The 11023-nt window shown below is 43.8% G+C and overlaps 1 long non-coding RNA gene across 1 annotated transcript in view; it reads left to right on the top strand.

The window, feature by feature from the left end:
• The window catches only part of LOC309385674, a 96417-nt gene extending 87509 nt beyond the window's left edge, over nucleotides 1–8908 (top strand). The window contains exon 5 of the long non-coding RNA XR_014174273.1: nucleotides 8729–8908. This is a non-coding gene — a long non-coding RNA (uncharacterized lncRNA). The remainder of the gene's footprint in view (nucleotides 1–8728) is intronic.
• Nucleotides 8909–11023: the final 2115 nt, after the last annotated feature.

Below are 11023 nucleotides of genomic sequence, written 5' to 3' on the forward strand. Positions count from 1 at the left end.
TTCTTCCAGAGGTTGTTTGAAGTAAAACATTCTCATAGTGAATTCTACACAGAGATATAGGCCAGTGTTGCACATGTTTGGATTAATATTTCCATTATTCTCAACCAATAAGTAGCTAGAGATAATGGGAAAGTCAACATAATATGAAGGCCAACAGTTTGGTGAAAGTTGTTGTCAAAGAAGTACATCTCTCAGCTCACCTTATCTTTTGGAAAAAAGTGCATAATAGGTAGTATACCCTGTTAATGTAAATTTAAACCAGTAGGGCAGTGTTGGTGACAGGAGCGCATGTGCGGATGATGGAAACCGGAAGACCAGGTGGCCGGTGCTCATGCATGCACCGGAAACCAGAAGATCATCTTCCCGATGCACACATGTGCACTGGGCAGCTGCTCTTCCAGTTTCCAGCGCTCCCGCATGCATGAAAACCAGCTGGCCAGCATACCGGAACCCGGAAGAGCAACGGGCAACGGCTCTGTGTGCCACTTCCAGCACGCTTGCCATAGGTTCTCCATCATGGCAGTAGGGTCTCGAAATGGTTCAGCATGTTGTGATGGTGAACTTGCTTCTGTTCTGGCTTAACTTAAATAAATAAGACACAGTATCAGAATTTTTGCAAGCATGGAACAGACAACCCTAATCAATCCTTTTCTAAAATCAAAACATGTTTATGGTACCTACGGAATATATAAAACCATAGCATTTATAGAAGTGGAAGAACTACAACAACTATCTAGTTCCTGCAATGGGCAGGAAACTTAATTAAACCATCCAACCTTTTCTTAGAGATCTCCAGAGGTGGATCATCCACAGGTTCCATAAATAGATTGTCCTAATGCGGTACAAGTCTTTCTGTCAGGAATGATTTTGATTCAGCTGTCAATGGGAAGTGTTTCTGCTGTATAACATTTCCATATATTTTTTTTAGCACCAAGGTCTTGCTGGTAAAAAAATGGGACTCCTTTTAATTCCCAGTCTCAAGTGGTAGTGAAGCTGCTCTTCTTTTCCATTCACATGTTGCACTTCTACAATAATGGTTGTACGTGTGCAATATCTGTACCCAATTCAAGATTAACTGAAAGCAACTTGCTCTTGTAACTTGATTGCCACCAGAACTTTATATTTGCACTGACTTTTGGTTACTATAATTTATCCATTGAGATTTTCTTCTTTTTAAGATGTGGCAAGCATATGTTCTTTTCCCAAATTAATTTGTCCTTGCAAAGCCTAATGTCAGCATCTTTTTATTCCCCGTTGTGCCTGATATTTAATGGGGATTTTTTTTTTATTGTTTTCCATGGCACAAGATACTACTCTGTTATTTGGGCAGTAGAAAAGGAAAGGGGAAGAAAAAGCCAAAAGCAATATTTTTTTTAAAAAAAAACCCTAACCACAATTAAATGTCAGCTGATCAGCTTTTAGAAAACAGTTGGCTTCTTCTCTCTTTTTCTCTGCTCTCCTTTCTTCAAAGTGCTGCAATTTAGCAGTAAGCCAAAACAACGAATGAAGCACTTGTTTCATGCAGCCAGCTTTTAGCAATGTGTTATTGGTTATTTGAAAGCAAAATGAAATGTGAAACATGAACCAGCTCTTCTCTCCACTGCAAGTCCATTAAATTATAGAGACAATATTGTAGTGCTTAGCTGACATATTTATTGTGAGACATATCTCATTATTATATGCTGGCAAAACACAGTACTTGTAATGGACCAATTAGGAAGAAGGCAGCTATTGAATTTGGATTATTACTCCATTTTATAGGTGGGTAAGCAGATCTTTCCCAAAGTTGTAGTTATTTTTTTAGCTTCTTTTGTAGGGAAGTAGCAGAGCTGGAGAAAAGATTCTCCTGAGTTCTTTGTTGTACATTAGATTTTTGGGTTATTATTTTGAACCCAAATGTTTTGTTTCCCACAAAATGACCATGCGATTCCTGACATGCCACATATATGTTCAAAGCATTTCTTTTTAATGCTAATTTTCTTTCTTTCAAATATTTATGTGGCTGTCCATCTTAAAACAACTGTGGATGCAACAACAGTAAAACCAGTAACTATAAAACAACCATAAAATAATAAAACAATCAAACAAAAACCCACTCTCTTTATCATCCTCTTAGGATGCCCTGGAGCCAGCTCCAATTCCCCTCATTTCATTGTTTCTATTGTATTCTATCCCAACCCCTTCATAAAAAGCCAGGTGTTGATGGCCTGCCTAAATGCTAGAAGGGGTGCCAAATGGTGAGGGGGAGGATGTTCGAAAAAGTAGGGGCAGCCAAGGAAAAGGCACCTTTCCAAGGTCCCACTAGGTGGCAGGATTTCAGGGAAGGAGTCTAGAGCAGTGGTTCTCAACCTGTGGGTCGGGACCCCTTTGGGGGTCGAACGACCCTTTCACAGGGGTCGCCTAAGACCATCGGAAAACACATATTTTCGATGGTCTTAGGAACTGAGACACCAATTTTATGGTTGGGGGTCATCACAACATGTGGGACTGTATTAAAGGGTCTCGGCATTGGGAAGGTTGAGAACCACTGGTCTAGAGCATGCTTACCCTATTTAATCTACTACTATAGTAGGATTAGTAGACAAATATATTCTTTAGGGGAAGGCATTCAAATGCCTGTGATGCAGATGAACTCTAGGATAAGTTCTAGACAATTCTGAATGAAGTGCAAGAAGTTATTCAGGTCCTTTATTTGCGTTTTGCAGTGTTATATATTTTTACAGAAACGGTCTTTAGCTGATTGGATTTAAAAGAAAAACAGGTTGGTTTGCAATGTTGAGGAGCAAAAAATCAATATTGAAAGGAAAGAAAAAGATATTCAGGAGTATTGGGAAGTACCAATAAATCAAGAAATTACTTCTCAACGAAAACAACCAACAACATCCTTCCTCCTAATTTTTTAAACTGATTTAAAAATATAGAAAAAATAATCCTCCCAAAATTATGAGGCACAATACTTCCTACATTTATATACAAGAGGTGGGCCTTAACTATTTGAACTCTCCAAAATTGAAAGGTTCAATGGTGTTTTTTAATCTAGTTTTTCTAGATATCTTACTCTGCCATCTGATTAGGATCTGATTACTAGTGGAAGCATTCAGATATTTTGTTTAAATTTCTGTCAGTATGCCAATATTAGAAGGAAGCTAAGTGGCCCAAATGTGTGTGTGTTTTAAATATCCAACAAGAAAGGGAAATCTACTACACCTCTCTGTTCTAGTACATTTTTTTAAACGCACAAGCTTGTGAAGTTTAAAACATATTTTCTTGGCCTTTATCCTTGGTTAAGACTGTCTAATTACCGCAGCTTAAGAATAGGACCTGATGGAATAAAGACATTTTCAACTGTATGGAGATGCTCCGTCATCCAGGTCATGGTCGTCCCAAAGGTGCTTCTTCAAGAGACAACTGAACTTTCTAATTTTTCTTTGAAGATGTTTTGCTTCTCATGCAAGAAGTTTCTTCAGCTTTGGAGCAGCTAAAGAAGCTTCTTGAACGAGAAGCAAAACATCTTCAAAGAAAAACCAGAAAGTCCAGTTGCCTCTTGAAAAAGCACCTTTGGACATTTTCAACTCTTCAATTCAAAAAGTGCAGTAACTATGTTGCTTAAGTCTTGAAAATTTGAGAGTGGGGAGAAGAAAAAGTGGAAAGAGGGTTTAAAAAATGAGAGAAAATTCTTTTGTGATCGATGAATGAAACACCATTTGGAAGGAATATTTTATCCACTGGTTTAATAGTAGCCTGGTCAGGGAAGTCAATTTGTATTGTATGTCCAAATTGCATTTGCAGCAACTAATCTAGCACATATGTGTAAACACATAAGAAGTTGATGGCCATAAGTTTTCACTGTGAATGAATCTAGGGATTCACTGTAACCTAGAGAAATAACAATGCAGTTAAGACTCAGAGTAATATATATTTGTCTCATCTCTCGCCTGGTAAACTCTACACCAGGGGTGTCAAACTCACAATGACACATTCTCATTACGCGACGTATTGCAACTTTCTCTCCCTATGCTAAACCGGGGATAGGCAGTGTGTGACGCATCCAGCCCGCAGACCACAAGTTTGGCACCCCTGCTCTACACTAACTCTAAACTGGGTTGCAGCTATTTACTTAGTTCAATAACATAACAAATAATCCATCAATCAGTCAGAACAGAACTGAAAGGGATCTTGGAGGTCTTCTAGTCCAGCCCCCTCCTCAAGTAGGAGACCCCATATAATTTCAGACAAGCGACTGCCCAGTCTCTTCTTAAAAGCCTCCAGTGATGGAGCACCGACAACTTCTGAAGGCAAGCTGTTCCACTGGTTAATTGTCCTCACTGTTATGAAGTTACTTCTTAATTCTAGGTTGCTTCTCTCCTTGATTGGTTTCCATCCATTGTTTCTTATCCTGCCCTCTGGTGCTTTGGCAAATAAATCGACTCCCTCCTCTTACAGGCAGCCTTTCAAATACTGGAATACTGCTATCATGTACCTCCTAATCCTTCTTTTCTCTAGACTGCAATCATTCTTTATATGTTTTAGTCTCCAGGCCTTTAATCATCTTAGTTGCTCTTCTTTGCACTTTTTCCGAAAGTCTCAACATCTTTTTTGTAATGTGGTGCCTGAAACTGGATGCAGTATTCCAGGTGTGGCCTTACTAAGGCTTTATAAAGCAGTACTAATACTTCACGTGATTTTGATTCTATGGCTCTGTTTATACAACCAAGGATTGTATTAGCTTTTTTGGCTGCCGCTGCACACTGCTCACTCATGTTTAAGTGATGTCCACTAGGACTCCAAGGTCCCTCTCACATTGCCAAGCCTTATCTTGATACTATTTGTAGTAACTTTATTTTAAAACCTTTCTTTTCTACTTTGTGTCATTTAGGAGAAAACTAAAAGAGGAGGACAATTCTAAGGTTGCCAAACTGATTTTTAAAATGATATTATATGTATGGGGGCTCAATCTTTATTGGGAATCTGACACCTAGGGTTTTACTATTTGCCTCTCCTTCTGCAATCCTCATCCAGATTGAGTGTAATTAATTAATGCATTTACTTAATGCATTTACTTTTAAAAAGCCATAATCTGTAACATTGTTACAGATGTTTTCAGATGTTTGTAGGGGAAGAGGAAAAGACATTTCAAGAGAGTTGGTTATCAACCTTATCTAAACTAGCCAGACTAGGTAATAGGGGAGATCAGCAACACCTCAAAAAACTGAGCAACTAATCAGCAGCAGGAAGGCTTTTCTCTCACACTTTTTCAAAGGGGAGGGGTACTCTCCATTTTGCCTTTCTTTTTTTGGCTTCTGTCACAGGAAGATAGCACCTTTTGCAAGTCGGGCTTCTGCCAGGAAAGAAACATGTCCCAGCCAAAAGAGGAGTTGAAGAATCAGAAAGAAATCACCCTTTTACGGAAATGTTCCTATGTTCTTTATACCTGCTAACTTGTTCTACTTTTATTGTGTGTACACATATATACATCTGGATATGTACCTAGATTAGCTGTGACTTTCAGAGCTAATCCAATTTAATACCCCTTAAGACTTTAAGGGGTATCAAACTGGCGGCCCGTGGGCTGGATTGTCATGCGCTCTGTGAAGGGGAAACATTGTGATATGTTATGTGACGACAACGTGATGCCATGAGTTTGACACCCGTAGTCTAGAGCATGAGTGTCAAACTTGCAGCGTCGCATAACATTTCATGTGTCAGAACTGGGATGTGTGTAGTCTGCGTGTGATGCATCTGGCCTGTGGGCCGCCAGTTTGACACCCGTGGTATAGAGCAGCGATGGAGAACCTTTTTCTTCTGGCGTGCCTGCATGCGCTCACACGTTCCCACACCAATTCAATCCTCCCCGCCCACCTCCCCCCCGTGTATGCATGCACGACCCTTTCCCAGGCTCTGGAGGCTTTCCTGAAGCATGAGGAGGGCGAAAACGGCCGCCCCTAACCTTCCAGAAGGCCAAAAATCAGCTGGCCGGCACGTGCATGTGTCCCGTAGCTGATGGCTGGTGTGCCAGCAAATATAGCTCCGGGTGCCACCTGTGTGCCATCATGGGTCTAGAGCAGCGATGGCGAACCTTTTTGGGCTTCCGTGCCAAAAGCGGGGGGAGCGCAAGGGGGTGGTACGTGGGCGTGCCATACCCATAATGCTATGCACATGACATCCTTTGCGCATGCGTGCACGTGCACCCCTGCGTATGCGTGCGCGACTCCCCCTTTTGGCCCGCGATAGACCTGTTTTTCACCCTCCCCAGGCTCGAGAGTCTTTCAAGGAGCTTGGGGAGGGCGAAAACAATCTCCCCTGCCCTCCCAAGACAGACAAGGGCTTCCCTCCCTCTCCACCCAAGCGGGCTACTTGCACGGCTCCAGCCCACTCTGATGAGGATCTGCTGTCCGGAGCACTGCTGCTTCCAGCCGGGATATATTCTGCCAGGACCTTGGCGGTGTCTTTATGCAGGTAGCTCGCCTCCCTGCCAGCAGCTCCTCCGGTATCCCGGCTGGAAGCAGCAGCGCAACAGTCGCCGTTACCAGGGGTGAAGGGGTGGCGGTGGCAAGAACGCCGCCGTCCCTTCCCCAACAGCGGCTGTTGTGCTTCTGCTTCCAGCCGGGATGCTGGCAGAGGAGCTGTTGGCGGGGAGGTGAGCTACCCACATAAAGACGCCGCCGAGGGCATGGCACAATATATCCCGGCTGGAAGTGGCAGCACTTCGGACTGTGGATTTTCATTGGAGCCGCGGGCTGGAGCTGTGCAAGAAGCCTGCTCGGGCGGGGGTGGGAGGGAGGGAAGCATGGGACCGCCCGTCTTCACCACCGCCTCCCCTTCGCCCCTGGTACCGGGATGCCGCCTAGGGCCTGGCAGAACATATCCCAGCTGGAAGAAGCAGGGCAACAGCCGCCGCTACCAGGGGTGAAGGGGTGGCAATGGCGAGGATGAGCTGTCCCAGGCTTCCCTCCCTACCCCTCCAGCCCAAGCAGGCTTTTTGCACAGCTCCAGCCCGCGCTCTGATGAGTCTCTAAGCAGTCCGGAGCGCTGCCACTTCAAGCCGGGATATATTCTGCCACGCCCTCGGCGGCGTCTTTATGCAGGTAGCTCGCCTCCCTGCCAGCAGCTCCTCCACCAGCATTCCGTCTGGAAGCGGAAGCACAACAGCCACTGTTGGGAAAGGGACAAAGGGGCGGCCGTCGCCCATTCTCGCCACTGCCACCCCCTTCGCCCCTGGTAACGGTGATTGTTGCGCTGCTGCTTCCAGCTGGGATGCTGGAGGAGCTGCTGACAGAGAGGCACGCTACCCTCATAAAGACGCCATCGAGCCTGGCTCACTGACGTGGGAGCAGCTGCGGTGGCTTCCCGGTTGCTCCTGCCCTTCCCCCTGTGGCTGTAGCTGCTGCTCTTCTGGGGCGCCTGAGCCAGCCAGGCGCTCCAGACTGGATCCTCATCAGAGCCGCGGGCTGGAGCTATGCAAGTAGCCCGCTCAGGTGGGGAGGGAGGAAAGCCTGTTCTTGCCGTTGCCGCCCCCTCGCTCCCGGTGGCTGTCATAGTGCTGCTTCTGGCTGGGGTGGGATTGGCTGCAGGGGCCGTCTGCCCACTCCTGCTCTTCTCCTTGTGGCTGCCGCTGCTTTTCTGGGGCACCCGAGTCGCCCAGGCAGATGGACCGCAGATGAGCCACCGGCTGGAGGGCTGGGGCCATGTAAGAAGCCCGCTCAGGCAGGGAGGGAGGTAAGCCCCGACCACAGCTCTACTCCGCTAAGAAATGATGGCCGAGAACCCCTCTCCGCGTCTTTTGGCACGCGTGGCCTTTGCTCTTCCTGTTGCTGTTTTTTGCGTGTGCATGCGTGCCAGGAACCAGATCACCAAATGGCCGATGCGTATGTGCACCCTGGAAACAAAAAGATCATTTTCCTGGCGTGCACATGCGCACTGGGCAGCTCCACTTCTGCTTTCTGGCACGCCAATGCACGTGAAGACCAGCTGGCTGCTGTGCTGGAACCCAGAAGAGGAACTGGTGATGGCTCTGTGTGCCACTTCTGGCACACGTGCCATAGGTTCGCCATCACGGGTCTAGAGGATTCATTATATTTTCTTTTCACTTCTATAGTCTTTCATGCTCAATGATCTCTTTACCATTAACTTACAGGACGTAATAAATAGCTGGTATCTTATACTGAAGTCAGTAGTCTAAGTCTGACATGAAATTTAGCTCCCCAAGCATTGCAGCCATTTCACTACCTCAAGAGATGCAAGAAAGCCAACAGTACAGATTTCTCCCTGAATAACTGAAGTAGCTGTGAGGAGAGATAAAAGCAGCGACCAAACTTGCTCATAGAAGAGAATATGTGTCACTCAGGGTTGAACTGTAAAGTCTTTGGTGCTTTGTAAGCTTGCTTGTTTGCCTGCAAATATTTCATTCATTGGTGTTATCAGGCATCATCAGCAGTACTAGTGAATGTGAGGTTTGCTCCCTGTTTATATACAGGGGTTTGCCCTGCAAGTGCTGATAGTTGTCTGGTTTCCTCCTTAGTAGATCCTTTATTAGGGTTGTTTTCTGCTTGATTGTCTGGTACTAATACCGGCTTATCTGGGTATTGTTTCCATTCTTTTTGTTTTCTTAGCTTTCTAATATCTCTTTTGTCTTTTATTGATTTTTATTATCTCTTTTGAATAGTGTGCAAATTATTCTTTGAATAGGGTGTAAACATGGTTTATCTCTATGTGCCTTTCTCCCAAACAGATTCTCTTTCCCAAGATTGTGAAAGGATGTTAGAGGAGAAGGGTTTAGGAGCACCTACTTGAACCACCAAAGCTATCCCACCACATCCCTGTGTGTTGTCATGTGCAAGCATAAGCTCCATTATAGTGTTACTGCTTAGAAAGGCCCTCCAGCTTTTCTCTGATCATAGGAAGAACCTCTGATGTCAAACATGAAACAGGATTCCCTATCAGGAAATAACTTTGGTGAGAATCCTATCAAAAAGCAGATAAAATCGATAGTTTCCGGAAATGTTCTAACGGAAACAAAAATTCCTTGGAAAATAACAAAAGGACCTTATCTACTTAAGAGTTTTTAAAAAGTCTGGTACAGATTTTTTTTTGGGGGGGGGGTTGTATTCAAGATAAAATTTACTTTATGAAAAGAAACAATCCTGTTTCTTCTCTGTAAGGAAACGGAGGGGGGAATGACCTTTTAAGTTCACTTAGCAGCTTTCTGCACCATTGACCACGATTTCTTTATGGTCAGTGGTGATAGGCTAGGTGATTGGGGGGCGTATTTAATGGTTTGCAGGAGGTGAGGGCTGCAGTAGGCGGGACCAGGATTTCCTTTGGGAGTTGGATTTCAGGGTTTCTTTCATAAAACATACTATGTTTTTCATACAATTCCTATCTCAGAGTAGATGAATCTGAAATTTGGAGGGGGCTCTGGAAACTGCAGAAAAGAACTTCAAGAGCACAAGGATGGTTCCCCTAAGCTTTTCATAAAGAAAAACAAATTAATAAAACTGGGCATAGTTTCAATGTTTTATTCACAGAGATAGTGGAACAGAGTGCCTGAGTTTGTGTGTGTTCCCAGACAAATGCACACTTCATTGTATATGGCTTCAGTGTCACTTTTGCTAAGCTGCTCTAATTCAGCTTACATCTATCTTCCCCATCACTTCTTTTGTGGCCTTCGATGTTTCCTGCTGAGAAAATTGTGTTGGTTTGAGCAAAGCAGCGAATTCTGGTCCTTCATAAAACGACAATGTTCAAGTGGTTTGAAAACTAGATCCAGACACTGACCAGGAGCATGAATGTGCTTCCTCCCATCGATTCCTCAGCAGAGATTATACATTAAAAGCGTGCCGCAAAGATGCTTTGGGACAAATCGAGTAAGAACAGGGGTGATGGTATTCCGAGGTTTGTGGGGAGGAGGTCAGGGCAGTAAGAGTGAGTCAGAAAGCAGCATTTGATATTGCAATGTAAGCCTCACCCTCTTTTTTTTTCATATAAACCACAGGAAATTGCACACATTCCCAATAGGGGCTGAACATGTGTCGCAATGCTGCTTTTTTTTCCAATCTGGTCGTTATGAAGTGGGAGACCAGAGGCTTTACAATCTCAGGCAGTGTAAAATCACTGCAATGGGCCTAAACGTAAAGCCTCCCTCAAGTCAAACTCAAATCCTGGTGATTTTGTGGACACATCTCTATAGGTTTTCTGATAGTGGCATGAAACTGGCTTGATGCTGCCTTCTTCCAGGATGTTTTTCTAACTGCCCAATCTAATCTACAGTCCTGATAATTTCATAGTGTTTTCCCTTCAAATGCTAACAAACAGTAATCCTGCTTAATTTTTTCAGTTCAACCAAGGTTGGCTGGGTACTGCCATCTAGCTGGGTATACTAGGTACTGTGTACTTTGAGAAAAATGAAGGAGAAGCAAGTATCTCCTGAATTTTCAATATTTGGTTTCTGCACAAATTATGAGTAAGTCTTCTCTCACACAAAGCCCTTAAACTGCTGTTCCAAAATCAGAAGAAACCATCCCAAGCTAGACGTACTCATGCCTTGTTTCCATTATACACAGAGTACATTCACAGCTATATTTTCAGATTTAATCTGATTAATATTCATTTTTCTGATTCTCTTTTTTTTCCACAGTAGCAATATTTTCTTTATTGAAACATTTATCCCAGATTCCACAAAACTAAGAATTTGATGCCGACTTCCAGTGTGGGAAAGATGGATTCTTAATGTTCCCATGGAGGGGGGAAAAAAATCCCAGACCTCCTTTCTATGAAAGGTCTCCAAGTTCACCAAAAAGGAGAACCATTTGCTTATATTTCTCAGTTGGTTTTTCACTCCCCCAACCTCTTCTTTAAAACACACACACACACAAACAATTAAGCTATTTTTGGTCTCAAATAATTTGGTTCAACATCTTTACTTTCGTATCAACATATATTTCTGTCTCTCTAAAGGGACAGTATTAATGTATATGTGGGAATGATGTGGGAAAGTATTATCCTTCTGTTTCCTTTTCTGCCATCA

Source organism: Natrix helvetica (genome assembly GCF_964273705.1).
Source record: "Natrix helvetica genome assembly, chromosome: 2".
Taxonomy (NCBI): domain Eukaryota; kingdom Metazoa; phylum Chordata; class Lepidosauria; order Squamata; family Natricidae; genus Natrix; species Natrix helvetica.